We start from the raw sequence: 25,138 nt of genomic DNA, 5'->3' as shown, positions 1-25,138 counted from the left end.
CATATATACACACATATATATATATATATCGGGAATAGACTGTTATATAAATGATATATATGTGTATATATAATTGTACCTCTGCAATAACACATATTGTGTAACATTTTTACTTCTCATGTTTCCATATTCTGCACTATATTATGAAAACTTGGACATTATAACTTCAAATTTCCTTAGTGTCCAGCACAAGGCCTACTTCCCAAGAGGGCTCATTGCATCTTGAAGAAAATTAGCCAGTTCAACATATGTCTTGTTATCTTAGCAATATCCTTGTTACACTCATTAAAAATAAACACATTTTTAAAGGTCTAGAACTATAAATTTTGTGGAAATCAAATTGAGATTCTTTTTATCATATATAAATTATTTCTGTATCTTATCTGATATCAAAAAGTACAGTGGCCAAATTCAGAAGTATTGGCCCCGTATGCTGAGTTTTCAAATTATAATGGAATTATTTTGCAAGTACACATTTTCTATATAACACAATTATTTTATTCTGGATAGCCAGAGGGGATGATGTGTATCAGGTACTACTGAAATACATGAAATATGTTGTACATATTTGAAAAGTTAATCTAATATGCATAGTAAACTTAAAGGGTGAATCTATAAAGAGTAAAATTAATCTATAAAGAGTGAAAATCCATACATGGTTTTGAAAGGTGTTGATTCCTAGGCAACATGGTGAAACCTCATCTCTACAAAAAAAAGTACAAAAATTAGCCAAGTGTGATGGCATGTGCCTGTAATCCTAGCTACTCAGGAGGTTGAGGTGGGAGGATCACCTAAGCCATGGGAGGTTGAGGCTGCAGTGAGCTGTGAGCACTCCACTACACTCCAGCCTGGGTGACAGAGCAGGACCTTGTCTCAAAAAAAAAAAAAAAAAAAAAAAATATATATATATATATATATATATATATATATCGTTATTACAGCTTTTGCAAGTGTTCTCAGTCACCTGGCCAAGCATATTATAACAGTGAATGCAGACTAATAGAGACCGTAACAATTAACTGTGTTATTTCATGAAAAATATCTTATTCACTCATTAATTCAATTATTAATTTAGTATTCTATTATTAATTTATATTAACCTTTATAGATTAATATACATATATTTATTAGTTATCTAGTATTTGGTATGCCTTTACTAATTTAGATGTTAAAAATAATGTTTAAGGTAAAATCATAACTCTTAAATATCAATACACGATAAAAGTTTAATTTAACTCATGAATTGAAGAGGAAACTAGCACAATGTTCAAACTCATTTAAACTTTAATTTGCCACCACCACCGCCACACACACACACACACACAAACACACACAAAGGCAACAATGTATATTGAAATGAATGTACAAATAGATGCAAAATTGATAAACATCCACAATCCAATAATCAATTGTATCTCCATTGGACACAAATTGCATGTCAACGACCAAGCATCATTAGCATTATTAATAGTATGCTACAATTTACCGAATTGTAAAACAACTCAAACACAATGAAAGAGAGGGATATCCCAGAAGGATGTGCTTGATAGAACACACAAGAATCATTTTCCTTCATTTCAAAGAATTTCACAATTTTTTTTTCTGACATGGGCATTACACATTTATATGGTTTGGCTGTGTCCCCACCTGAATCTCATCTTGAATTGTAGCTCCCATAATTTCCACGTGTCATGGGAGAGACCTGGTGGGAGGTAATTGAATTATGGGAGTGGGTCTTTCTCATGCTGTTCTCATGATAGTAAGTCTCACAGATCTGATGTTGTATAAAGGGGAGTGTAAGACCTGATTTTGCTACACCTTTGCCTTCTGCCATGATTGTGAGGCCTCCCCAGCCCTGCAGAACTGTGAGTCCATTAAACCTCTTTCCTTTATAAATTACCCAGTCTTGGGTATGTCTTTATTAGCAGTGTGAGAACCGACTAATACACCACATATTGCTATATTTATAGCAATGAACAAGAAAAGACAATAGCTTTTGCCCTCATGGGGTTTATATTCTAATTTTAAGATGATACCACAATTTTGCATGACCTAAAGAAAATAAATAAAATAAATCTTACCTTCTTTATTAGATAATGTGTTCACTAAATATAGAACATACATATTTCAAAATGTCTATTTCCTTCTTTAATGTTCATGGAAACCTGTGACGCTTTAATATATTATTGAATATTTACCTTGTGTTTGCCAACTTGTTGTACTAGTGAAATACACATACAAAAACTGAGATGTATTCCCTGCCCTTTTTGGAGAAGAGATGAAGGTGGAAAGTTGGAGGTGAAAACCATAATTTTTATAAGATATGGGTAATGCGCCAGATTTTTCATAATATGTTTGTTAATTTTATAGAAGTAAAATTTTTCTTTCAATTTAGTCTACTCTAGGACAGTAATTAAGGACTCAGGCACTGATAACAGAATGCTTGGATATAAGTTTGGATTCTGCCAAATACCAGCTGTAAGACGTTGGGAATATTACTTTTCTGAGACTCAGTTTCTTCATTTATCAAATAGAGGTAATAATGTTACCTCTTAAAGCTGTTGTGAGATTTAGATAATGTATATATGTTAAGCCTGTTAAAGAAAGAGTGTCTATTAAGAATCATGTTGTTAATTATTTTTATTATCCCTGGCTTTTTGTTTATTTTTTCTATCTAAACATCAAGATTGTTGAGTGCAGGAACCACTTCCAAATCACTGGAAACTCTTACACATAGAACGTGTTTGGAGTTGAATTTTTACTATCCTGCCTCAAACTTACACGTGCAAACTTGTATATTCTTGAATTTTTTTATTCCGTTTAATGATTAACATCTGTAATTCACAACAATGGTAATAATCTGTCATTGGTGTCGTGTATGCCTGTACTTACCTTTACTTGGTTGAAATAATTAAACTGTAATTTCATACTACTATTCTTAAATGTTAATTTCCAAATGTAAATTTTATTTAAGTTATTTTACTTTAAAATGTTAGTTTTATTTAGCACAGATAAGTTGATAAAAAGCCCAAAATGACTTGCCTAACCATAGACCTCATGAGGATGTAATTACAGCATCATTTTAAAATAGTTTATTTACCCGTAACCTCACTTTACATAATACGTAAGTATTGCTTCAACTGTAATTTTATTAGCTTGGATGTAAAGGCAGATTAATTCATTGTTAAAGATTTTTGAGTGATGAATTCAGGTAGAGTAAGAAGATTGATTTTAGTTATTCAAAGAAACTGGTTTAAGGTTTGGGCTTTTGTTTTCATTTTTTTTTTTTTTGTTTTGAAAACAACAGATTCCAAAATACTTTTGTTACAGACAATTATTTTTATTTAAAAAATGGGACAGAAAATAAGCTATTAAGATATGAAGTATAAAATATATCCTACGTTTATAATGGAAAATAAAATAATATAATATCCTTAGATTTACAGCCCTTCCACACGCACTAGTTGCTTTGGTTTAAATCCAATTTCCATGTTCCAAGAGCAAGTATTTTTCATTGATATCATGTTATAGCTAAGGAAACTGAGGCTAAGAATTATTTCCAAATGGATAAATAAGTTCATGTAGTAGACATTGAGAGCACTATAAATAATAGAGCTATTATCCACATAGTATTTTTTATTATCATTTTCAAGGAAAAATAACAACATCATACAGTGTTATAGTTGAAAAGTGTGTGTTAACTTGAAACTCTTTTGTTCCCAGTAAGAGATTGTATTCTCTGACTAGGAAGTGTCAGAATCTAGAGTAGAATCTAATTTGTTTTCTCATAAACTCTTCTTCCTTTTGCATTGTATTCTCTTTGAGAAAAATTTTTTGAGGATAATTTTTAGAGAGTTTTGGAGAAAAGAGGAGTTAGTAATACAAGGCATCCTTGTGCCTTTGTACATACTCATGTAAAATGGATGTAAATATTTGTACTAATTTCGAAGACTGTAGATTAAAAGAATAAAACATACAAAACACTTATCATTGGGCCTGATGCAGATTAAGCCCTTAATAAAATTGTAACTCTTGCCCTGACATCTTTAAGAAATTATCTCACTCTATACTGAAATATCTATTTCCCTATATTTTCTCCTGAAACATAAACTACCATTCATGCTTCTACCATATCTTGTCAGTCCTAATCCTAAACAAGACTTCTGAAAGTTGTTTACATGTCATAATTTCTCCTTTCATTATTAAACTCACATTTGTAGGGACTTTAAACCTATCATCATTAAAAGTACCTAAATAGCTGTGAGGATTAGCAGTGGTCTTTGTCTAGCCACAGGCCTAAATGCTTAGAAGTAGACAGATTTCCATGAGAAATATTGGCTTTCACATATAGAACATGCAAGTATATAAATAAAAGATTTATTCATATACACGGGCAGGGAACTAATTTCTCACATTATACAAAAATTAACTGAAAACCTGCTATGTGCCAGAATTATTTTAATATATATGTTCTCTTTTAATGGTTTCAGCATCCTTATGCTTTATACATTTCTTATTTCTTTCCTTCCTTCTTTTCTTTTTCATTCATTTTCTTCCTTTATTTAGCTATTCTATAAATATTTTTCAGTCTTAATATGTGCCTAGGGGATGTGGATTACATATATAATATTTCCCTAAAGAGCTTTAGTATATTGAAGAAGCATTTTATTTTATTTTATTATTATTATACTTTAAGTTTTAGGGTACATGTGCACAATGTACAGGTTAGTTACATAAGTATACATGTGCCATGCTGGTGTGCTGCACCCATTAACTCGTCATTTAGCATTAGGCATATCTCCTAATGCTTTCCCTCCCGCCTCCCCCCACCCCACAACAGTCCCCAGAGTGTGATGTTCCCCTTCCTGTGTCCGCGTGTTCTCATTGTTCAATTCCCACCTATGAGTGAGAACATGTGGTGTTTGGTTTTTTGTCCTTGTGATAGTTTACTGAGAATGATGATTTCCAGTTTCATCCATGTCACTACAAAGGACATGAACTCATCATTTTTTATGGCTGCATAGTATTCCATGGTGTATATGTGCTACATTTTCTTAATCCAGTCTATCATTGATGGACATTTGGGTTGGTTCCAAGTCTTTGCTATTGTGAATAGTGCTGCAGTAAACATACGTGTGCATGTGTCTTTATAGCAGCATGATTTATAGTCCTTTGGGTATATACCCAGTAATGGGATGGCTGGGTCAAATGGTATTTCTAGTTCTAGATCCCTGAGGTATCACCACACCGACTTCCACAATGGTTGAACTAGTTTACAGTCCCACAAACAGTATAAAAGTGTTCCTATTTTTCCACATCCTCTCCAGCACCTGTTGTTTCTTGAGTTTTTAATGATTGCCATTCTAACTGGTATGAGATAGTATCTCATTGTGGTTTTGATTTGCATTTCTCTGATCACCAGTGATGATAAGCATTTTTTTCATATGTCTGGTGGCTGCAAAAATGTCTTCTTTTGAGAAGTGTCTGTTCATGTCCTTTGCCCACTTTTGGATGGGGTTGTTTGTTTTTTTCTTGTAAATTTGTTTGAGTTCATTGTAGATTCTGGGTATTAGCCCTTTGTCAGATGAGTAGGTTGTGAAAATTTTCTCCCATTTTGTAGGTTGCCTGTTCATTCTGATGGTAGTTTCTTTTGCTGTGCAGAAGCTCTTTGGCTTAATTAGATCCCATTTGTCAATTTTGGCTTTTGTTGCCGTTGGTTTTGGTGTTTTAGACATGAAGTCCTTGCCCATGCCTATGTCCTGAATGGTAATGCCTAGGTTTTCTTCTAGGGTTTTTATGGTTTTAGGTCTATCGTTTAAGTCTTTAATCCATCTTGAATTAATTTTTGTATAAGGTGTAAGGAAGGGATCCAGTTTCAGCTTTCCACATATGGCTAGCCAGTTTTCCCAGCACCATTTATTAAATATGGAATCCTTTCCCCACTGCTTGTTTTTCTCAGGTTTGTCAAAGATCAGATAGTTGTAGATATGTGGCGTTATTTCTGAGGGCTCTGTTCTGTTCCATTAATCTATATCTCTGTTTTGGTACCAGTACCATGCTGTTTTGGTTACTGTAGCCTTGTAGTATAGTTTGCAGTCAGGTAGCGTGATGCCTCCGGCTTTGTTCTTTTGGCTTAGGATTGACTTGGCAATGCAAGCTCTTTTTTGGTTCCATATGAACTTTAAAGTAGTTTTTTACAATTCTGTGAAGAAAGTCATTGGTAGTTTGATGGGGATGGCATTGAATCTATAAATTACCTTGGGCAGTGTGGCCATTTTCACGATATTGATTCTTCCTACCCATAAACATGGAATGTTCTTCCATTTCTTTGTATCCTCTTTTATTTCATTGAGCAGTGGTTTGTAGTTCTCCTTGAAGAGGTCCTTCACATCCCTTGTAAGTTGGATTCCTAGGTATTTTATTCTCTTTGAAGCAATTGTGAATGGGAGTTCACTCATGATTTGGCTCTCTGTTTGTCTGTTATTGGTGTATAAGAATGCTTGTGATTTTTGTACATTGATTTTGTATCCTGAGACTTTGCTGAAGTAGCTTATCAGCTTAAGGAGATTTTGGGCTGAGACGATGGGGTTTTCTAGATATACAGTCATGTCATCTGCAAACGGGGACAATTTGACTTCCTCTTTTCGGAATTGAATACCCTTGATTTCCTTCTCCTGCCTAATTGCCCTAGCCAGAACTTCCAACACTATGTTGAATAGGAGTGGTGAGAGAGGGCATCCCTGCCTTGTGCCAGTTTTCAAAGGGAATGCTTCCAGCTTTTGCCCATTCAGTATGATATTGGCTGTGGGTTTGTCATAGATAGCTCTTATTATTTTGAGATACGTCCCATCAATACCTAATTTATTGAGAGTTTTTAACATGAAGGGTTGTTGAATTTTGTCAAAGGCCTTTTCTGCATCTATTGAGATAATCATGTGGTTTTTGTCTTTGGTTCTGTTTATATGCTGGGTTACATTTATTGATTTGAGTATATTGAACCAGCCTTGCATCCCAGGGATGAAGCCCACTTGATCATGATGGATAAGCTTTTTGATGTGCTGCTGGATTCAGTTTGCCAGTATTTTATTGAGGATTTTTGCATCAATGTTCATCAAGGATATTGGTCTAAAATTCTCTTTTTTTGTTGTGTCTCTGCCAGGCTTTGGTATCAGTATGATGCTGGCCTCATAAAATGAGTTAGGGAGGATTCCCTCTTTTTCTATTGATTGGAATAGTTTCAGAAGGAATGGTACCAGTTCCTCCTTGTACCTCTGGTAGAAATCGGCTGTGAATCCATCTGGTCCTGGACTCTTTTTGGTTGGTTAGCTATTGATTATTGCCACAATTTCAGAGCCTGTTATTGGTGTATTCAGAGATTCAGCTTTTTCCTGGTTTAGTCTTGGGAGGGTGTATGTGTGGAGGAATTTATCCATTTCTTCTAGATTTTCTAGTTTATTTGCATAGAGGTGTTTGTAGTGTTCTCTGATGGTAGTTTGTATTTCTGTGGGATCGGTGGTGATATCCCCTTTATCCTTTTTTATTGCGTCTATTTGATTCTTCTCTCTTTTCTTCTTTATTAGTCTTGCTAGCGGTCTATCAATTTTGTTGATCCTTTCAAAAAACCAGCTCCTGGATTCATTAATTTTTTGAAGGGTTTTTTGTGTCTCTGTTTCCTTCAGTTCTGCTCTGATTTTAGTTATTTCTTGCCTTCTGCTAGCTTTTGAATGTGTTTACTCTTGCTTTTCTAGTTCTTTTAATTATGATGTTAGGGTGTCAATTTTGGATCTTTCCTGCTTTCTCTTGTGGGCATTTGGTGCTATAAATTTCCCTCTACACACTGCTTTGAATATGTCCCAGAGATTCTGGTATGTTGTGTCTTTGTTCTTGTTGGTTTCAAAGAACATCTTTATTTCTGCCTTCATTTTGTTATGTACCCAGTAGTCATTCAGGAGCAGGTTGTTCAGTTTCCATGTAGTTGAGCGGTTTTGAATGAGTTTCTTAATCATGAGTTCTAGTTTGCTTGCACTGTGGTCTGAGAGACAGTTTTTTTATAATTTCTGTTCTTTTATATTTGTGAAGAAGCATTTTTATAATTAAAATTACTTTACAATGTAATTTTTTTTTTTTTTTTTTTGAGATGGAGTCTCGCTCTGTCGCCCAGGCTGGATGGAGTGCAGTGGCGCGATCTTGGCTCACTTCAAGCTCCGCCTCCCGGGTTCATGCCATTCTCCTGCCTCAGCCTCCTGAGTAGCTGGGACGACAGGCGCTCGCCACGCCTGGCTAATTTTTTGTATTTTTAGTAGAGATGGGGTTTCACCGTGTTAATCAGGGTGGTCTCGATCTCCTGATCTCGTGAACCACCTGCCTTGGCCTCCCAAAGTGATGGGATTACAGGCATGAGCCACCGTGCCCAGCCTACAATGTAATTTTTATACTAAGAGGATCTGCAAGGCGTATGAGTAACTGCCGGTAGTAATGTCTAAGTGTGCCGGAAAGTTAGGGAAAAATTTCACAGAAATGGTAACCTGAAGGTGATCAACGTATTAAGATTTAGCCACTAGGTTTTGAATCCTCAGTTTCAATTTACCATATACAAGTTATATGATTTTAGATGAGTCATGTTATTTTTTTTTTTATTTTATTTTTTTTTTTTTTTCTGAGACAGAGTCTTGCTGCATCACCCAGGCTGGAGTGCAGTGGCATAATCTCGGCTCACTGCAACCTCCGCCTCCCAGGTTCAAGTGATTCTCTTGCCTCAGCCTCTCAAGTAGCTGAGATTATAGGAGTGTGTGCCATCACACCTGGCTAGTTTGTGTATTTTTAGTAGAGATGACTTTTTGCCATGTTGACCAGGCTGGTCTTGAACTTCTGACGTCAAGTGTGCCCCCTGTCTTAGCCTACCAAAATGCTGAGATTATAGGCATGAGTCACCTCGCCTGTCCTGAGTTATTGGATCTTTTTGACATCAATTTTGCTAATCCATAAATTGGAAAAAAATAGTACCTACCTGGTTAAGACTGGAATAACAATTAAAAAAATTTACCTAATCTAGGTTAGGGCAGGTGGATTCCACAATACACATCATATTATAAGCAGTTTGCCTATAAGACTGTGTGATAAAGCATATGTAGAAGCATGTAGATGGGAGATGAAGCAAGCAAAGAGAAGGTTAGGTTGTTAACCTTAGGTCCTAGATAGGTGAGTATTTAAATCTGATTTCTATACTTTAGGAGTTCTGATAGACTTTCGTCTTGTAAAAATATTCTGAATACATGCTACAATTCCATCTCTCTAGATCTCTCTTTTCTCTCTCTCTCTCTCTCTCTCTCTCTCACACACACACACAGAATGCATTTGTATTAAGAAGTTAATAGTGTTAATTAATAATTTTCTCTGGTTTAAAATAGAATTATTTACATACTCTTTAAAGAATAATTTCTCCCTAGTAGATGAAAAGCATATACCATTAGTGGGAAAAGCAGCAGGTGTGCTATTTTCCTACAGCTCTTTTAAGTAATGTCATGTATAATGTATTCTTTTTGCAAGAAAATAAAACAGTCTAGTTACTGTTTGTCAATTTTACTGCATGACTGTGAGAATGGAATTGGAATCTCTGTAGGTAAAATTTAAAAACAAATATATCCTTAAGGAATTGGTGAGAAAGTAACTCCTATTCACAAATTCTTCACAAATTAACCCTCGCCTTAAAGTGTTTTAAGTACAGTCAAAGAATGCTTTTGAAGTTCAGCCTCAGAAAGAGCAAGAGGCAGAGAGAGAATACTATGTGCATCATCAAACATTGCATCATATTTACCAATGGAATAAGAAACCATTGAATGAAATAATTGCCATGAGTAATACTATTTTAGAATTAAATAACAAATTTCTAAATTAACAACAACACACATACATGCCTTATTTTGATACATCTAAATGAATGAAAACTGACATACTTCAAGTCTTAATCACTGAAAATTTTTTAACAATAGAGATAAGGATTTGTGGGAGAAAAACATACCAAAAATAAGGTCGTAATCAAAGGATTTGAAGTAAGAATAATAATGGGCTTTTACATCAAAAAAACTGGAAGAGATGAAGAAATACCTTTCCTACAGGAAAATGATCTTCAACCCAGCACTCTACTTCAGTCAAAAAATATTAATCAAAAGTGTGAATCAGATGATATTTTTGAGATATTTGAAGTTTTAAAAATATATATCCCATTTCACCTTGCTGAGAGACCTATTGGAAAATTTTCCCAAATGTCCAACAATGATAGACTGGATTAAGAAAATGTGGCACATATACACCATGGAATACTATGCAGCCATAAAAAATGATGAGTTCATGTCCTTTGTAGGGACATGGATGAAATTGGAAATCATCATTCTCAGTAAACTATCGCAAGAACAAAAAACCAAACACCGCATATTCTCACTCATAGGTGGGAATTGAACAATGAGAACACATGGACACAGGAAGGGGAACGTCACACTCTGGGGACTGTTGTGGGATGGGGGGAGGGGGGAGGGAAAGCATTAGGAGATATACCTAATGCTAGATGACGAGTTAGTGGGTGCAGCGCACCAGCATGGCACATGTATACATATGTAACTAACCTGCACATTGTGCACATGTACCCTAAAACTTAAAGTATAATAATAATAAAAAAAAGAAAAAAAAAAAGAAAATTTTCTCCAGCAAAAAGAGAGATTATAACAATAATGTGTGTGGTCCAGGAAACAAGGATCCAACAGAGAAGTGAGGCAATATTAATAGGCAGAATGATGCTGACAGGAGGTTTCAGAAGTACAGCTGAGTTAACATCTAGAAGAAGTCACTTCACATTGCAGCATTCCAAGGTGGGAGTCTACAGTGGGGAAACAAACAAGTAAACAGAAAGGAATTGCTTGCTGTATTTCACCATATTGACAGGAGGTTTACATTTAAGTTTGAAAGTACTGAGAAAAATGATTAATTGGACATTATCAAATGAAAATCTTAAGAGCTACTTCATCAGAAAATGAAAATTTAATCCACAGATTGTTAGGAAATATTTGCAAGTCATATGTCTAGCATAGAGTTTTCATCTAGAATGTTTAAAGCACTCTAAACACTCAGTAATACAAAAACAAAAATCCCAAATAACAATAGGCAATATGTTTGAACAGTTATTTTACCAAAGAAGATATGAAGGTGGCAAACAAGGATTAAAAAGATGTTTGACATAATTGATAATTAAACCACAATAAAATATTTTAGTTTAGCAAAAGTTAAAAAGACCACCCATACCAAGTATTGGAGATGATACAGAGTAACTGGAACCCTCAAAAACTGCTGATGGGAATGTGTAATATAAACCATTTATGATGAAAAAAATCTTAGAGAAAAGCTAGAATTCTACACCAACCATCTTAAATTTTCTAGATTCCACATCAACCATCTTATATTCTCTAAGGAGAATCTGTTATGAGCTGTCAGTCTGTAGCTCCTGCAGAGGCTCTGCTTCCTTTCTGGCATTCTTCTGTCATCCAATCAATGAAAGGAAGATGTATGTTCTTTCTGTTTACAGTATGTTACTCCTCTTATGTTATGTTTATTTTCATCTCCAGTTTACTCATTGGATACCTCTGGGTCCTGAGTCATCTAACAAAATACACTTTGTGTATTCATGTGATTCATGTGAGGGAGAATCTCCCTGGGGCTACACTGCAGTCTTAGGTAGGTCCCCACACTTTCAGAGGCTTTTCCTCCAGGATTTTTCTCCACGTTCTCACTGTAAAGATCTGAGAATGATTCTGTGGGATCCAGGGAGTGGGGAGGGGAAGAGTTATCCTTTTTAAATGAACCCAGATCTTCTTTCTAACAAAGGCCTGCTCTCCAGTGGGGAAGAGTTAGGCCAGAGTCATGCCAGGACTGTTAGCAAGGGCATTTGTCCTACTCTAGCCCCCTGTATACTTTCTATCTCAATGAAAATGGGAAATTCATATAAGAAGAAACATTTCTTTTTTTTTTTTTTTTTGAGACGGAGTCTTGCTCTGTCATCCAGGCTGGAGTGCAGTGGCGTGATCTCGGCTCTGCCTCCCGGGTTCACATCATTCTCCTGCCTCAGCCTCCTGACTAGCTGGGACTACAGGCGCACACCACCACGCCCAGCTAATTTTTTGTATTTTTTAGTAGAGATGGGGTTTCACCATGTTAGCCAGGATGGTCTCGATCTCTTGACCTCGTGATCTGCCCGTCTAGGCCTCCCAAAGTGCTGGGATTACAGGTGTGAGCCACCACTCCCGGCAGAAGAAACATTTCTTAAGGCTACAGGCTAGAGACACAGACCCAAGAAAAGACTGAGATTTAACTGGAGGATCATAGACCATAGATCATAGATTATATCATTTCCCTCTCTTATACATTACCATCAAACCAACAGAGCCTCAGTACCATAAAAGACAATAGTTGAAAGCTGCAAATCATAGACATTCTCTGTAGATGAGTACTTAGGAAAGTCCAAAGCAAAAGGGACAACAAAACCAGACACTAAAGGAATTTGAAATCAAGTCTTAGGCACCTTTAGGTACAGCAAACTCTAAATAAAGCCAAAGCCCAACCACATTGACAGAGATCTCCACATTAGAGGCCTATTCATCTCAGTTCCTATTACCCGATACAGTATGCTTAAATTTCAATAAAAATTTGCAAGGCATACCTAAAGGAAAGAAAGAATAATTTGAAGAGACAAAGTAATCATCAGAACCAAATTCATACATCACGAGGATGTTGTAAATACCACATAGATAATTTAAAATAACTATGAATAATATGTTAAGAGATCTAATAAAAAAGGAAGACAGAATGCAAGAACAAATGAGTAAACAGGGAGATGGAGACTCTAAGAAAGAACTGAAAGAAAATTCTAGAAATAAAAAATACCATAATAGAAATAAACACCATTGATAGGTTCATTAGAGAATGGACATAGGTAGAAAGCTAAGGAAAGATCAGTGGGCTTGAAAATATATCAACAGAAATTTCCCAAACTAAAACTCAAAGAGGAAAAATAAAATAGAATAAAATCACAGCAGAGTATCTGAGTACTGTGGGACAATTTCAAAAAGTGTATTATGTGTTATTGTAATATTAGAAGGAGAAGAAAGAGAACAGAGCTGAAAAAATATTTGAAAAAATAATGGCTGAAAACTTTCCAAAATGAGTGACAAATGATTCTCGTGTCCTGGAAGTTGAGAGAACACTAAGCTAAATAAATTATAAAGATAAAAACAAAACAAACAAAAAAATTTCTCTAGACATGTCATATGCAAACTGCAGAAAATGAAAGACAAAGGAAAAATCTTAAATAAAGCCAGAGGGATTAAAAAAACACTTTTTCTATACATGAACAAGGATCAGAATTACAGCCCACCTCTTATCAGAAACTATACAAATGAGAAGAGTGCAATGATATACCTTTCAAGAGAAAAAGCCCACTAACCTAGAATTCTATACCTAGTAAAATGATACTTTAAAAGTGAGGAAGTAAAAACTTTCTCAGACTAACAAAATCTGAGAGATTTTAATGAAGGCAGACATATCATGCAAACGATATTGAAAAAGGGAAAGTGAAATAATATAGGTCAGAAACTCAGATCTACATGAGGAAAGGAAGACAGAGAAGGAATAACTAAAGATAAAATAAAATGCCTTCTTTTCCTTATTAATAGTTATAGAAATAAATTCAAAGTAATAATGATAACCTGATAACCATATATTGGGTGATTGTAGCCTATGGATAGGTGAAATGACAGTCATGTCAGAAAGATCAGGAGGGAGAGATTAGGAATACTCTGTTATAAGGTACAGGTGCTACACATGAAGCAGAATACTGTTATTTAAAAATCAAATTAAATTAGTTAAAAAAGGATATTGTGACTGGGTGTGATGGCTCTTGCCTGTAATCCCAGCACTTTGTGAAGCTGAGGTAAGAGAATCATCTGAAGGCAGGAGTTCAAGACCTGGGCAACATAGCAAGATTTTGTCTCAAAAAAAAAAAAATTCATAGTCTGGTCTGGTGACATGTGCTGGTAGACCCAGCTACTCGGGAGGCTGAGGCAGAGGATTGCTTGAGTCGAGGAGATCAAGGTTACAGTGAGCTATGACCAAACTATTGCACTTTAGCCTTGGCAACAGCAAGACTCTGCCAAAAAATAAAAAAATAAAAAAATAAAAAGAAAGAAAGGAAGGAAGGATATTGTAAACCTCAGGACAATCAATACAATCATTAAAAGAAGTGTAATTGGTGCTCTAAGAGAGAAGATAAAAATAATCATGTAAAGTACCCAACTAAAACCAGAGCACATGGAAAAAGAGGAATATGGAAATCAATGAAATACAGTTACAAAAAAATTGCTTATCAGAGTGGAGAAAAACAAATAAACAAGACCCACCTATAATCTATTTACAAGAAACACTTTAAATATAAAGACTCAGGTAGGTTAAAAGAGACGAGAAAAGATATATTATGCTCCCACTAATCAAAAGAAATCTTCAGTAGCTCAAGTAATTTCAGATAAAGCAGTCTTCAGGGAATCAATTCTGCAAACAGACGTAACAATCCTATATGTGCATGCACCTAGCAACATTATGCCAAAATATATTAGACAAGTGATAAAACAGACAGGAATAAGAGAAAACCCGCCATTACAGTTGGATACATTAAATACCCCTATTTGTAACTGATAAGCCAAGCAGGCAGAAACCTCATACAGATATGCTTGACCAATCAGCACTATAAAACAGCTTGATATAATTGTCAATTATAGAGTACTCTATCCAACAGCAGGAGGAATTCTTTTGAGACTGTGTAGAACATTTAGCAAGATAGCACACATTCTAGACCATAAAACACACCTGAGCACATGAAGACAAAATGAAATCATAAAACATATATCCCCATGCCACAGTGGAATAAAAGTAGGATTCAGTAAAAGAAAGATAGTTGAAGAAATGTCAAATTATTTGAAATTTAACAGTGTACTTTGAATAACAAATTGGTCAAAGAAGTCTGAAGAGAAACTTAAAAAATATTTTGAACTAAATGAAAATGAAACTATAACTGGTCAAACCATGTGAGAGCCAGAAAAAGCAGTGCACAGAGACAAACGTATAACATTAAATGCATATATTAGAAAGTAAAATCTATAATCAATAACTTAAGCTTCTACTTTAAGAAGCTAGAGAAATAACAGCCAAACTAAGCAAAAGAAGAGAAATAATTAAAATTAGAACAGACCTCAGTAAGATTAAAAATAGAAAAACAATAAAGAAAATAAACTAATACAAAAGTTATTATTTGAAAATATTAATAAAATTGGTAAAGACTCTAGTCAGGCTAACCAAGGGAGAAAAGAGAGAGAGGACACAAGTTATTAATATAATAAATCAAACAGGGATTGCCATCATTGTTCCTATGGGCATTAAGAGGATATATAAAAGGATACTAAAAACAATTTTCTGTCTCGATATTTGAAAATGTTGATAAAATAGACAAATTTCTTGAATGACACAAACTATCAATACTCATGCAAGAAAAGATCATCTGAATAGGCCAACATATATAAAAGAAATTGAATCAATAACTAATACTCTTTCATAAAAGAAATCACCTCAGATTAATTCACTGGTAAATTCTATCAACTGTGAAAGAAAGAAATGATGCCAATTCTTCATAACCTCTTCCAGTAAAATAGAAGCAGATGGAACACTTACTAAGTCATTTCCTGAGGCTAGCATTACCCTAATTCCAAAAGTAGACAAATATATTAAAATAAAGGAAAACTATAGACTAATAACTCTCATGAACATAGACACAACATTCTCAACAAATATTTAAATTTGAATCCAACAATAAGTAAAAAGAATAATAAATTTTTTATTATAGAAATAAATAAACAGTAATTTATTCCACAGTGCAAAGTTAGGTCTCCATTTTAAAATTAATCATTGTAATCTACCATATTGATACTCTAAAGGAAAAATATTTTATAATTATATAAACTGACACAGAAAAAATATTTTACAAAATTTAACAACTAATCTGGATGAAAACTCTCAGAAAGCCAAAAATAGAGGAGAAAAACAGCAATTTAGTAAAGAACATCTGTAAAATCCTACAGTTATGCTAATTCGTGTAGAAAAATGGATACTTTCCTCCAAAGGTCTGGAACAAGGCAAGAATGTCCTCTCATCACTGCTATTCAACACTAGGAAATTCTAGCTAGTGCAATTAGAAAATAAAAGCACGAAAATATATGCAGACTAATAAGAAAGACATAAAATGGTCTGTATTCCCAAATATTAAAAAATGCCTTAAATAAGTCAGTATAGCATGGGTCCAGGATAAAATTTAATACTGTGTACAAAGTCAACTGCTTTCCCCTGTAACAGCAATGAACAACTAATATTTAAAGGAAAAATAATACCATTTGTAATAGTATCCAAAATAAATAAATAATTGGGTATATACCTACAAAACTATGTACTGACCTATATGTGGAAAACTAAACTCTGATAAAAATCTAAATAAATATCATAAATAAATAGAAAGAGATTTCATGTTCATTGACTGGGAGCCTCAATATAATTAAGGCTCTTCTTACCTGTTTGATCCATAGATTCAGTACAATCCCAATCAAAATTACATCAAGCTATTTTGCCAGTATTGGCACCCTGGTTATAGAGTTTTTATGGTGAGGCCAAAGACTAGAATAACCACCAAAATACTGAAGAAAATAAGGTTGGAGAATACACTCTGCCTTATTTCAACACTTAACTATTAAGCAACAATAATCAAGGTAGCCTGGTATTGACAAAAGAACAAGCATGTAGATCGATGGAACAGAATAGATAGTCCAAACATAGACCCACACAAATGTAGTCAACTAATTTGTGATAAATAATCAAATATAATTCAAAGCCAAAAGTATAGTCTTCTTATTAATTGGTTTTGGAAGAATTTGATATTCATATACAAATAAAATGAACATAGGCATTGAATTTACAACTTACACTCTTCACAAAAATTAGATCAAAATGAATTACATACCTAAATGTAAAACACTTAACTACAAAATTTCTAGGAGAAAACGTAGGATAAAATGTAGATGGCCCTGGGCTTGGCAATACATTTTTTGGTACAACACCGAAAGCATAATTCATGACAGAAAATGGAAATTTGGACTTTATTAAAAGTAAAATCTGCTCTGAAGTGACACTGTTAAGAGAACAAAAATAACTACTTGGAGAAATATTGGCAAAACACATATCTGATAAAGGATTTTTATCCAAATGTAAAAGGATTCTTAAAACTCAATAATAATAAAACAAAGAACAAATTAAACGTGCATAAGATCTGAATAGACAATTCAACCCCCAAAATATACAGATGGTAAATAAACATATAAAAAGGTGTTCAACATCATTTGTCATTAGAAATTTAAGCAAGCAACAATGAGATACCAGTAAATACCTATTTAAATGGCTAAAATCCAAAGAACTCACACTGCTACTGCTCGCAAAGATGCAAAGTAATAATAACTCCTGATTAATTGCTGGTAAACATTTTTTAAAAATCATGGTACCACCACTTTGGAAAACAGTTTAATAGTTTCTTCCAAAACTAAGTATAGTTTATTACATTCCAAAGAATTAGTATGGCAATGGAGGCAGGGTTAAAAGAGTGGTGGTGAAACTTGACAAATACTACCTCAAGACAGGTGATCAAGGTTAACATTAATGGTGACTATTTATATACCATATGATGTGATGAAAATGACACTTTACTGCTTCACTTCTTAAAGAAGATTTTACTTCTGTGGTCTTTCTCCCCAGTACATATTACTTTTGTACAACAATGGAAAAGAAATCAGATGAATCATAACTGCAGGGTGTTCTTCTACAAATACTTAAGCAATAGTCCTAAAAAATCTCAAGGTCATCAAAACAAGGCAAGTGACAACCAGGAAGTGCCTAAGAAGATATTACTACTATATGTAATGTAGTAGCCTGAATAGGATCCTAGAAAATAAAAGGGAACATAATGTAAAAAATGAAGAAGTCTGAATAAAGCATTGACATTAAGTAAAATTCATTAGTTAATATACTAATATTAACTCATTAATTGTGACAAATATGTTATACTAATATGAAACATTAAAAATCATAGAAACTGGACAATATGTCTCAGTTTTTCATTTATAAAGACAGAATTGGAGAGGAACAGATAATTGTGAGCCAAGAGCAATGTCTTAAATGGATGTTGGTGTGGCATCCAAATGGTGATTTATAACTGATAGTGACAAGGATGGAAAGAAGATGTTATAATTAATAACGGTTGTAATAAGCTCAATAAGAGGCAATAATCAGAAAAGGTTGTAAAAAGATGTTTGGTGAGTAATTAAGCCAGAGGAAAGGCAATCTAAAAAAAAATGTAAATGATGCTGCCTGAGGCTAACGTGAAGTTTGAAGGGAATAAAACTCTCTCTACTTGAGAATATACTGGAGGAATCTGGGGTCATCGGAGGAAAGTGAGGAGAAAGATTGAAAAAATGTAGGGAACATTTAAAGCTTGGAAACTTGTGAAAGAATTTATTTTAGGGTTTGACAGACCTGGCATGGAGAGTTACAAGTGAAATAAGACCACGATGATCTAACAAAGAGAAATATTTGATACAGCTGATAATAATAGTATAGGAAAACAGCAGATTGGTATGTATTTTGGTCATAAAAGAGGAAGGAAGGTTAGAGCAGAGATATACTAGAGCAGATCACCTGCAGGGATTTAACTGTAATTTTGTTAGGCAGGCTTTAGGGGGATTCCTTCTCCCCTGTGCCTGAGGCTGACTCCATTGGAGCCAAGTTTAAAGAGGCTGTGTGATAACATGTAATGGGAGCCGACTTGGAGGCGGCTCATGCCTGTAATCCCAGCACTTTGGGAGGCCGAGGCAGGCGGATCACCTGAGGTAAGGAGTTCAAGACCAGCCTGGCCAACATGGTGAAACCCCGTCTCTACAACAATACAAAAATTAGCCGAGCATAATGGCGGGTGCCTGTAATCCCAGCTACTCGGGATGCTGAGGCGGAAGAATCCCTTGAACCAGGAGGTAGAGTTTGTAGTGAGTTGAGATCGCACCATTGCACTCCAGCCTGGGCGATGAAGGGAGACTGTCTCAAAAAATAAAATAAGATAAAATAAAAAGATGTAATAGAAGACCTCAATAAGCCATTGTAGGCTGTAAAATTCACCGAATCCAATCTTTCAAATAGTCATTTTGAACTTGATAGCTCAGTACCAAGATCATTATAGAAGTTAATACCAATAATAGCCACTGAATATATTGTCTCTATAACGTGGATCAAATTCTCATTTGACTGTGTTGGCATTGGTGATAGAAGGTGCAAGTTATACGTCTTCTTTCCGCTGGGGTATATCAGGTGACTAAAGTTAAGGTAGACTAGAGAAAATGTGAAAACACTGAAATTGCTGATTTGGAGTGAATGATAAAGCAATTTAATAGACAGTCTTTAAAGCATCCATTTTCACCTGTCCAGAGTTTTAAAGAACATTTGGCCAGAAAATTTCTACCATGTGTCAGAATATTAATTTGCGTGTATGCATTCATAGTTTATGGGATATTATTTTAGTGGTTTTATTATAACTGCATAGAATGGTTTGCTTCCTACTCAATTTCCTTCCTTCCTTCCTTCTTTCCTTCTCTGCTTCCTTCCTTCCTTTCTCTCTTTCTTTCTCTTTGTTTCTTTCTTTCTTTCTTCTTTCTTTCTCTCTCTTTCTTTCTCTTTCTCTTACAGCCATAGGTGCTTTAAATCATTAAGCTTTGAGCACTATAAAATACCTAAATAATGCTTACTTATTTTTATAACCTTAAGAATACTCCATTTGCCACTTTAATTATAAATAATTACTTCAATTTTAAAAATCAAAGAAGATAATGAAATATGTAGAATTGTCAAAACAGTTGAGAATGCTTACTGCATTAGTTTGCTAGAGCCGTCATAACAAAGTACCATAGACTGGATGGCTTAAACAGAAACTTATTTTCTCACAGTTTTAGATGCCAAAAGTCAAAGATTGGCAGATATGGTTTCTTCTGAGTTCTATTTGCTTGGTCCATAGACTGCTGTCTTCTCCCTGTGTCTTTATATTGTCATTTCTCTGCATGTATCTGTGTGTAAATGTTCTCCTCTTGAAAGCACACCAGTCACATTGGATTAGGACGCACGCTACTGACCTTATTTAACCTTAATTGCGTACTTCTCTAAAGATATTATCTCCAAATATAGATACTCTGTGATGCTGAGGGTTAGGACTTCAACATATGAATTTGGTGGGGGTGGGTGGGCACAATTTAGCTCATAAAACTCACTAAGTTTTAATTAGGGTGTGGCCTATTGAGCATTATACTGTTAATTTAGTTTTTATGTTTGGAAAACCTTTTGAAACACAATTATTTTTATTTATATTTTCATTATTTATATTTTCATTACATTTAGGGTTGCTTGGAGGCAAATGAAGAAAAAAGTTCTGCATTAGTGAGGCAGGGATGTCAGTATATAAGGAATTTGAAAGACATCAATGATAATGGCAAAAACTGCTCATAAATTAAATTAAGAGCTTAATTAAACTGGGGAAAAAAACATATTGCCAAATTACATGCAGTTGGTTTGTGACAACATTTGTCCACTTGCTATGCCCTGGGATTTTCAAGGCACATTCCTCTACTAAGGTATTATAAGATGATTAAATATGCATAGAATGAGTATGTTATGGAAGGCTGTGTGTGTGTGTGTGTGTGTGTGTGTGTGTGTATCTGATATAGTCGGACCACAGTAGTATGTGTAAGTGAGATTTGGAAAATTTGATATGCCAGTAAGTGCAAAGAAGTGTTGAATTTGGAAGTTTGTGCACATATTCTGAGAATCCAGGCAGCCATTTCTGCTTTTGAATTGTTCCCTTGGCTAGGGGGTAAGTCTGAGAAACAGTACACATTTGAATGTGTCATTTTGTAAATTATCACTGCAATACTATCAATGTATGTTGAAAAACTGGTACGTAAATGTATGAATATTATCTATCATGAAAATACAATTAAAATTTTAAAATATTATGTAAATTAAATAAAGCTCAAATACTACAAGCCAGAAAAATATTTGGATATTATAGTCTGGGGTCAGAAGATGAAAAACTTATGTAAAGTATCAAAATTATTTTTTATTTCAATTTAAATGCATCATCGTATAACATGGTTTCATAACTGAAATTACATTTGTCAGAATTTGATATTTTCATTATTAAAGAATTGAGGGAAAACTGATGGTTATAATACTGATATCCAATGTAAAAAAAACTTTTTTTCATTGTTATAGGAAAGAATTGCTCAGAAATAATTGGCCAATGTCAACCACATGTCTGTTTCCATGGAAACTGCAGCAATATTACTTCAAATAGTTTCATTTGTGAATGTGATGAGCAATTTTCAGGTAAAAAATGCATATATATACATCCATATACACAAGTAACTTTAATTTTATCTATGTATTTCAAATTAAATGTGAAATATTTCCTTTTTTATTGAAAAATACAATTTTAGAAGTTATATATACTGAACTCTTTTATGGTAAAGTTTAATAAATCAATTTGGTTAATACAATTAAATCATACTACTGCTAAATGTTTTATAGCATAAGAAGAGTCTGAACAACAGTTCACATGCTTTTCACCATAAAATTACTTACATCTTTCTTCAGACTTGCATTTATGACCAATGAATTTGAAATTGTTCATGTGTTTATTTGACACTTCTTAACCATTAAATTTTAAATTATGGACATTTCACTGAACACATGTTGAGGTTTCTGTTAATTTCTTTAAAAAAAGTCTGCTAAAGGAAGATATTATTACATCTTTTTTTGATATAAAATATGCAGATAAATATATATTTTTAAGTTACACTTTAAGTTCTGGGTTACATGTGAAGGATGGGCAATTTTGTTACATAGGTATGCCATGTGCCATGGTGGTTTGCTCACCCATCAACCCATCACCTATATTAGGTATTTCTCCTAATGCTATCCCTCCCCTAGCCGCCAACCCCCAACAGGCCCCAATGTGTCATGTTCCCCTCCCTGTGTCCATGTGTTCTCATTGTTCAACCCCCGTTTATGGCTGAGAACTTCCAGCGTTTGGTTTACTGATCTTGCGATAGTTTGCTGAGAATGATGGTTTCTAGCTTCATCCATGTCCCTACAAAGGACATGAAATCATCCTTTTCTTTTTTATGGCTGCATAGCATTCCATGGTGTATATGTGCCACATTTTCTTTATCCAGTCTATCATTGATGGACATTTGGGTTAGTTCCAAGTCTTTGCTATTGTGAATTGTGCTGCAGTAAACATATGTGTGCATGTGTCTTTATCGTAGAATGATTATAATCCTTTGGGTGTATGCCCAGCAATGGGATTGCTGGGTCAAATGGTATTTCTAGTTCTAGATCCTTGAGGAATCACCACACTGCCTTCCACAATGGTTGAACTAATTTACACTCCCACCAACAGTGTAAAAGCATTCCTATTTTTCCACAACCTCTCTAGCATCTGTTGTTTCCTGACTTTTTAATGATCACCATTCTAAATGGCATAAGATGGTATCTCATTGTGGCTTTGATTTGCATTTCTCTAATGACCAGTGATGATGAGCATTTTTTCACATATCTGTTGGCTGCATAAAGCTATTCTTTGCGAAGTGTCTGTTCATATCCTTTGCCCATTTTTTGATGGGGTTGCTTGCTTTCTTCTTGTAAATTTGTAAGTTCTTTGTAGATTCTGGATATTAACCCTTTGTCAGATGGATAGATTGCAAAATTTTTCTCCCATTCTATAGGTTGCCTGTTCACTCTGATGACAATTTCTTTTGCTGTGTGGAAGCTCTTTATTTTAGTTAGATCCCATTTGTCAATTTTGGCTTTTGTTGCCATTGCTTTTGGTGTTTCAGACATGAAGTCTTTGCCCATGCCTATGTCCTGAATGGTATTCCCCAGGTTTTCTTCTAAGATTTTTATGATTCCAGGTCTTATGTTTAAGTCTTTGATCCATCTTGAGTTGATTTTTGTATAAGGAGTAAGGAAGGGGTCCAGTTTTAGTTTTCAGCATATGGCTAGCTAGTTTTCCCAACACCATTTCTTAAATAGGGAATCTTTTCCCCGTTGCTTGTGTGTGTCAGGTTTGTTGAAGATCAGATGGTGGTAGATATATGGTGTTATTTCTGAGGTCTCCAAGAATGGTCTATATATCTGTTTTGGTACCAGTACCATGCTGTTTTGGTTACTGTAGCCTTGTAGTAAAATTTGAAGTTAGGTAGCATGATACCTCCAGCTTTGTTCTTCTTGCCCAGGATTGTCTTGGCTATGTGGGCTCTTTTTTGGTTCCATATGAAGTTTATAGTAGATTTTTCCAATTCTGTGAAGAAAGTCAGTGGTAGCTTGATGGGGATAACATTTAATCTATAAATTACTTTGGGCAGTAAGGCCATTTTCAAGATATTGATTCTTCCTATCCATGAACGTGGAATGTTTTTCCATTTGTTTGTGTCCTCTCTTATTTCCTAGAGCAGTGGTTTGTAGTTTTCCTTGAAGATGTCCTTCACAAAATGAAGGCAGAAACAAAGATGTTTTTTGAAACCAATGAGAACAAAGACACAACGTACCAGAATCTCTGGGACACATTGAAAGCAGTGTGTAGAGGGAAATTTATAGCCCTAAATGCCCACAAGAGAAAGGAGGAGAGATCTAAAATCGGCATCCTAACATCACAATTAAAAGAACTAGAGAAGCAAGAGCAAATACATTCAAAAGCTAGCAGAAGACAAGAAATAACTAAGATCAGAGCAGAACTGAAGGAGATAGAGACATAAAAAACTTTGAAAAAATCAATGAATCCAGGAGCTGGTTTTTTGAAAAGATCAACAAAATAGATGTACCACTAGCCAGACTACTAAAGAAGAAAAGAGAGAAGAATTAAATAGATGCAATAAAAAATGATAAAGGGGATATCACCACCGATCTCACAGAAATACAAACTACCATCAGAGAATAGTATAAACACCTCTATGCAAATAAACTAGAAAATATAGAAGAAATGGATAAATTCCTGGACACATACACCCTCCCAAGACTAAACCAGGAAGAATTTGAATCTCTGAACAGACCAGTAACAGGTTCTGAAATTGAGGCAATAATTAATAGCCTACCAGCCAAAAAAAGTCCAGGTCCAGATGGATTCACAGCCGAATTCTACCATAAGTACAAAAATGAGCTGGTACCATTCCTTCTGAAACTATTCCGATGAATAGAAAAAGAGGGAATCCTCCCTAACTCATTTTATGAGGCCACCATCATCCTGATACCAAAGCCTGGCAGAGACAAAACAAAAAAAGAGAATTTTAGGTCAATATCCCTGATGAACATTGATGCAAAAATCCTCAGTAAAATACTGGCAAACCGAATCCAGCAGCACATCGGAAAGCTTGTCTACCACAATCAAGTCGGCTTCATACCTGAGATGCAATGCCAGTTCAACATATGCAAATCAACAAATGTCATCCATTGCATAAACAGAACCAACGACAAAAAGCACATGATTATCTCAATAGATGCAGAAAAGGCCTTCCACAAAATTCAACAGCCTTTCATGCTAAAAACTCTCAATAAACTAGTTATCGATGGAACGTATCTCAACATAATAAGAGCTATTTATGACAAACCCACAGCCGGTATCATACTGAATGGGCAAAAACTGGAAGCATTCCCTTTGAAAACTGGCAGAAGACAAGGATGTCCTCTCTCACCACTCCTATTCAACATAGTGTTGGAAGTTCTGGCCAGGGCAATCAGGCAAGAGAAGGAAATAAAGGTTTTCAAATAGGAAGAGAGGAAGTCAAATTGTCTCTTTTTGCAGATGACATGATTGTATATCTCGAAAACCCCATTGTCTCAGCCCAAAATCTCCTTAAGCTGATAAGGAACTTCAGCAAAGTCTCAGGATACAAAATCATTGTGCAAAAATCACAAGCATTCC

At 34.7% G+C, this 25,138-nt stretch overlaps 1 pseudogene; it reads left to right on the top strand.

Annotated features, from left to right (window-relative positions):
- LOC115933211 (protein eyes shut homolog) overlaps nucleotides 1-25,138 on the top strand; it is a 182,048-nt pseudogene that overhangs the window by 4,835 nt on the left and 152,075 nt on the right.

The sequence above is a fragment of the Gorilla gorilla genome, chromosome 5 (genome assembly GCF_029281585.2).
Source record: "Gorilla gorilla gorilla isolate KB3781 chromosome 5, NHGRI_mGorGor1-v2.1_pri, whole genome shotgun sequence".
Lineage (NCBI taxonomy): Eukaryota > Metazoa > Chordata > Mammalia > Primates > Hominidae > Gorilla > Gorilla gorilla.
The sequence above is the reverse complement of the archived record's forward strand: the minus strand, read 5'-3'. Positions and strand labels throughout refer to the sequence as shown.